This window comes from Perognathus longimembris, chromosome 5 (assembly GCF_023159225.1).
Source record: "Perognathus longimembris pacificus isolate PPM17 chromosome 5, ASM2315922v1, whole genome shotgun sequence".
Taxonomy (NCBI): domain Eukaryota; kingdom Metazoa; phylum Chordata; class Mammalia; order Rodentia; family Heteromyidae; genus Perognathus; species Perognathus longimembris.
Genome location: NC_063165.1, coordinates 87,977,760 through 87,983,759, shown reverse-complemented (window position 1 = coordinate 87,983,759; position 6,000 = coordinate 87,977,760).

The window sequence follows — 6,000 nt, the reverse complement described above, 5'->3', positions numbered from 1 at the left end:
TGTCCCCTCTGCGGACAGCACAGCCTGGAGGGAGAGGCCCAGGGCCGCTTTGTCCAGCCACGCCTGGAGGGACAAGTGGACGGCGCTTCGTCCTGCCGGACCGGGACGGCTGTGAGAACGAGCAAGGGCGTGAGCGCCTAGAGGACACAGCGACCGGCCGCCGCTGGAGACAGGACCGGCACCGACTGCAGAGACGCTGGCACACCCGTCCCCTGCCCGCACAAACCCCGGCCACCCTCGAAAACCCTCGACCCATGTCACGCGTACCCCCGTCCCCCCCCACGGACACCTACGCCTTCATGAACCCCGGCCCCCTCCTTTGCCTACCCACGACAGCCTCACAAAACATCCCCCCCCTTCATCCGTTCCCGCTTGCAGTGACCCTCACACACCATCACATACCACCCCCCACTACGAACACCTCCTTCTTCACAATAAAACTGAAGTGAACGAAAGCTTGCGTCTCAAGAACTGATACCTAGAGACTGAAAACACGGGCTTTATCAGGCACATATCAGGCACAGGACCAGACACACCTACACCTTCAGTTTTGATTTCCAAAAGTGACTTATTGTAGAAGGCCACTGTCAGCATCAGGTGACCCTCTATGGTAAACCTCTGGGTACCGTGAGTGGCCGCTGTGGGGTTCCCATAGTTAACGATGAGATGGGCATCCAAAGTGCATTTCCAGGCATGAGAACGTTCAGTGAAGAATCCGGAAAGTGTGACACGGGCAATGGTGCTCAGGCGGTCGGCAAACACGAGCGGTGGTTTCAGGGGAGGGTGAGCTGAAGGAGGCCAGGGAAGGAGGGAACTTCAGAAGACAGGAAGCAGGACACCGGGGCAGGAAAGGTCCAGGATCGACAACATCACGCCAGACCGTCACTGTGTCTGATTTTCAAGTTTCCATCTGTGCCCTTCCAACATTACCTGAAATAGGACTCTTAACTGTCCTCAGCTTGGCTGAGAAAATAACGAAACACGATGCAACGGTGTTTCCTGTCTATGCTGGGGATCTGCAATGGGACATGTAGGAGACTTTTCGTTGGTAGCCAGTGGGGCTTCTGGACAGTAAGGAGATTGGCCTATTTTTAGGATCCATAAAGGCTAGGTATAGAAGCTGACACGGGGAGGCATTGGGCATCAGTATGTCAGGGGGACAGGTTTAACTCACTTTATTAACAGCTTCAGGGGTGACCCCAGATTTCAATGACTCTGGCTGTTCATGACTAATCTCTAAGGAGAGAGAAACTGTACGCACTGGTGCGGGTGGGGTGCTGTCCCTAAACTCTTCAACTCAAGGATACTGCTCTACTACTAAAGCCACAGTGACACATCCAACATTCTGGTGGTTACCTGCACATAACAGTATCCAGGACTTTCCTGCCAGTGCTGCCTTTGAACTCTGTTCCTCAGACCTCGGCTGCCTGAGTACGTAGGATTACAGGTGGCACCCACCGGGCCACAGCTGCAGGTTTTCATAATTCTGTTCATTGCAGTTTCCGCCCCACCCTTCCTCCTCCTCCTCCTCCTCCTCCTCCTCCTCCTCCTCCAAGCCTGTCCTTTGCCTTGAACTCAAGGCTTGGGTTATGTCGCTGAGTGTCTTTTGCTCTATGCTTCCGACCACTTTAGACACAGCTCCACATGTGGCTTTTTTGGTGAGTAGTTTATAGGAGAAGAGTCTCATGTGCTTTCCTGCCCTTGCTGGCTTATAGGATTATACATGAGACACCAGCCCCCCGCCTCCATTTCCTCTTTCTCTGCAGTGTATGTTCCATCTACAAAAGTCTGAGGTTGTTATTGTCACGGGGTTGGAGGGAGGAGATTCTAGTCTCCGCAAGAGTTTCCCTAGTTAGGATGGACTCAGCTGCTCCCTACAACAGTTACCTCTTGCTTTAAGGGATTATTTGTCTCCCAACAACTAATGTCAGTAGAAGGAGTCACTGAATCTGTTCTAATATGAAAAAGAAGAACAACATTGAAAACTGTGGGCTCTCTACTGTACTTACATGTGTGCCCATATTTGGATCTTCATCTGTAGCCGCCCACTACTATTCTACCGTAGATTTCATGGTGTTCTAATCGTTAAGTCCCCTAGATTTTTAAAAGTGATTCAAAATTGTACACCAAAAGTAGAATCTTAGGGCACAACTTAGCAATATAAATCTGTAACTTTTATCTTAATTTTCTAACGTGTATCCTAAATTACAAAAATACCCAAAACATTGTACAGTTGTAAGTTTTTGGCTGGGAATGTGTCCTAGTGGCAAGAGTGCTTGCCTTGCATATCTGAATCCCTGGGCTCCATTCCTCAGAACCACATAGATAGAAAATGGCCCTAAGTGGTGCTGTGGATCAGGAGTCAGAGAGCTACCTAGCATGGAGCCAAAAGAAGCCAGGGACAGTGCTCAGGCCAAGAGTCGAAGGCCCAGGAATGGCAATAAATAAATATAAACCTATAGTGTGTGTGTGTTTGTGTGTGTGTGTGTGTGTGTGTGTGTGTGTGTGTGTGTTTTACCAGTTCTGGGACATGATCCCAGGGCCTGATCAACTGTCCTTGACCTTTTGTGCTCAAGGATAGCACTCTATCGCCTGAATCTCAGCTATACATGTTGGTTTTTTGGTAGTTTATTAGAGAGGATAGACTCGCAGACTTTCCCGTTCTGGCGATTTTCAGGCACTAGGCTTAAAATTGGCCTTTTAGAATGATATTTTGTGGTTTTAGAAAGTCATTTATTCACAATTTTTTAAAAATTTAGTTGTCATACTACATAGTTGATAAAGTTCTACTTCTGTGTTTATAGTTACAGCGCTATTAATGAGAGTCTAATGAAACTGTATTTCAGGAAGTTTCTGGCATAATGGTTAAAGCTTCAAATGAGTGCCACCTCCCGCGGCACAGTGTATTGCTCATCCGTGGCTTCTGTTGCTTCCGAAGTGCTCCAGAATCTGCTACAGGTGGTTAATATCTGTGTCTTATGTCGGCTATATTTTATGTCCTAATTCTACTGTTTCCCTGACAATGTAATCTATGGAAATGAGGACCTTATGTCTCCTTTTTAGGAAAGTTAAACATATAGACTCCAGAAGATGGTGGCTCGTTTGTGTAGTGAAAAATAAAAAATAAAACTATATCCCAGTGTAAATATTTCAAGTTTTATTGTAATTAACAGTAAAGAAATGCAGTATTTTGTAAATGCTCTAAAGGTCTCTGCTGACCCTAGAACTGTCGAACACGGTGGCAGGAGCGGGCCTGGAGCTTCGGCGGATGCTTGTCAGGGACGGCAGCTGGGGGCATCACGTGGCCACTTCCATGCATCCAGGATTGCTGTCACAGTCGGGATTGGCAGATGAGGGGGCGAGGGGAGGGAGAACAGGGAGGAGGACAGACCAGGCCAGAGAGCAAAACAAAGAAAGAATAAGCAGGCTGTGTTTCTGTTGATATTTATTGAATATTCTCTTTTCAGGGTAGAAGGGGGGAAAAAAACCTTTGTTATCGCATGGGTTAGCGCAGGAGAAGCAAAAGGTCACACTTCCATTTCCGTAGTATCCTACGATCCCACTCGTACACATACTGACGCAAGCGTGAAAGCAGTAACAAAGAAATGTGTGGTAAAAGAAACGTGGACCCTCAGTCACAGAAATGCAGAAGGGTGTTACTCTAGAAACTGCAGTATTCCTTCAATGGTTTAAAAAGCAGGAGGAGACCCGGAACACACCATGCCCTCGCAACACCCAAGGACATGGGGCCTATACTACACCTTGCTTCCACACTGCTGGACTTCAGAGCGGTGAAAGAAGATGTCCACAGCTCCCAGTGTGCATCTCCTTATCACAGCAACTCGAGGGAAATAACACATAAGTGTCCTGTTCTTTCTATACTCTCTCCAGACCATTGGTGTGTCCCTCAGGGTGGCCCAATTTCTTCCCTCGCTTTTGTGGAAAGCAGGGCCCTTCACAGGCCATGGCTACGGGCAGGGGGTCGTTTCAGTCTGTCTGCCATCCCTGGCCAGGTATGACTGTACCTCATACCACCAAGACCAGGAACTGAAGTCAAAAATCTGGAGACACCCAGGGCAACGTTGGCTCGTGCCTGTAATCCTAGCCACTCGGGATGCTGAGATCCGAGGATGACGGTTCAAAGCGAGCCAGGGACGGAAAGTCCTTGAGACGCTCATCTACAACTAACCTACCACCGAAAAACCGAAAGTGGGGCTGAGGCTCAAGTGGCAGAGTGCTAGCCTGAAAGTAGAAGAGCTCTGGGACAGCACCCCGGCCCAGCGTTCGAGCCCGACAACCGACAATAAGGCTTAAGTGGTAGAGTACCTGGTCTGTAATCGTGAAGCCCCGAGTCCAAACCCAAAGGAAAGGTACAGATGAACACGCAACGATACGCAAAGAAATAGCACTGTGATTGTAGCTAACTCACATTACCTTGTGTCTTAGAAATTGCAGCAGCACCTACCAATACAAAAGGTATTCTATACCTTTACTTACTTAAAGGTATCTATAGCTTTACTTTATAGCGTTCATTAACACAGAAGGAGATGTTGGCTTTTTTTTTCCAGTGGATTGAACTGCATGTGTTGCACTAATTGGTCTGCAACCATTGCTCCAGAGTACTGGGCCCCACACTGTACTAGAAGTACATTGCTCATAAAATCTGTCTTCGAGACCTGGGTTCAAATCCTGACTTCCTCGTGATAATTGCATCATTTTCGGTAAGTCACTTCGGTCCTCTGACTCTGGATTTTCTCATGTCTAAAATATCAGTACCTCCATCCAAGGCTACTAGAGGGCTGGACACGCTGATGGTCTGAGAAACCTGGATTAGAGATGAGTCTCCATTTTTATTTTCATTTAAAAAAGGCAGAATAACTCACATGTTTGAAATCCGTCATTTAAGTTGCCTATGGGATAGGTCCATTGGGATGCATGTGTACCTACACGGATATAGCCCCGCTTCTGAAAGCAGGGAGCGAAACAAAGAATGCTTTCTCCCCAACAGCACTGGACACATCTCAGGGACCCTGCTCTTCCTCGGGAGACTCCAAGGATGGTGTTAGCTTCCACTCAACACATTGCCTTTTATTCTTTCTCTCTTGCCTCTTTATCCTTTGCTGAGCTTTCTCACAAGTTTAGAATCGTCACGTAAGTGCTCCAACTCATCCTGCACTGGAACACACCGGGAACACATTATAAATATGACCTATAACGTGCTGCCGTCACCAGTGTGACGCAGGTGTTCCTAACGCCTGCCTCGGGATAGTTGGACTTGTGCAAAAGTGTCCCTTAGTAAAGACTGGACCCAGTCGGTACAGTGCTGGTGGTGCACGGTGGTAATCCTAGTAATTTAGGAGGCTGAGACCCAAAGGATTTACTTTTGTGGGGTGTTGGTGGAGGGTGTCCTGGGGTTTGAACTCAAGGCTTGATCATTTTTCCTGAGCTTTTGTGCTGAATACTAGCACAAAACCGTTTGGACCACAGTGAAGTCAAGCACACGGAGCTGCAGGGAAGCAGGAGGGGCCCGAACTGGGAACCAGCCAGGCAGACGGAGAAGCCCGAGCCCGGAGCAGTCAGGTAGCCGGAGGAAGCAGGCCGTCGAAGCAGCGTGCCGCCTGGCGCCTACACCCAGACGGCCGGCGAGCCACAGAAGGCACAGCCGGGAGCAGCCGCCCGCCCGGACCAGCCAGCCGGCCACGACAGCCCCAGGCCGGGACTAGACAGGCAGCAGAAGCAGCCAGCCGCTCGGACAGGCACGCAGCCATTGGGAGGAGCCCGGGACCAAGCCCCCCAGGGCTCGGGGAGGCCCCCACCCACCCGATCAGCCCGCGTGGTAAACTCGCTCCCCCTTGTGGCAGCCCGACCTGTCAGCCCAAGGAAAGGCCCGCCCCCGACCTGCCCACCTCACGCAAAGGCACCCCGGACTAGACCGCCCCCCGACCTGCCTGCGGCACGGAAAGGCCCCCAGGACCGGCCCCGCCCCGGACCGTCCTGCCG